Here is a 459-nt window from a genome sequence, read left to right as displayed (position 1 = left end):
AGCCAACTTTTTCACTCTCCACTTTCACTTTCATCAAGAGGCTTTTGAGTTCCTCTTCACTTTCTGCCATAAGGGTGGTGTCATCTGCATATCTGAGGTTATTGATATTTCTCCCAGCAATCTTGATTCCAGTCTGTGTTTCTTCCAATCCAGCGTTTTTCATGATGTACTCTACATATAAGTTAAATAAACAGGGTGACAATATACAGCCTTGACGAACTCCTTTTCCTATTTGGAACCAGTCTGCTGTTCCATGTCCAGTTCTAACTGTTGCTTAGTGACCTGCATACAAATTTCTCAAGAGGCAGATCAGGTGGTCTGGTATTCCCATCTCTTTCAGAATTTTCCACAGTTTATTGTGATCCACATAGTCAAAGGCTTTGGCATAGTCAATAAAGCAGAAATAGATGTTTTTCTGGAACTCTCTTGCCTTTTCTATGATCCAGCGGATGTTGGCAA

The sequence above is a fragment of the Bison bison genome, unplaced genomic scaffold (assembly GCF_000754665.1).
Source record: "Bison bison bison isolate TAMUID 2011002044 unplaced genomic scaffold, Bison_UMD1.0 scf7180017864376, whole genome shotgun sequence".
NCBI classification, from domain to species: Eukaryota; Metazoa; Chordata; class Mammalia; order Artiodactyla; family Bovidae; genus Bison; species Bison bison.
Note: the sequence above shows the minus strand (reverse complement) of the source record.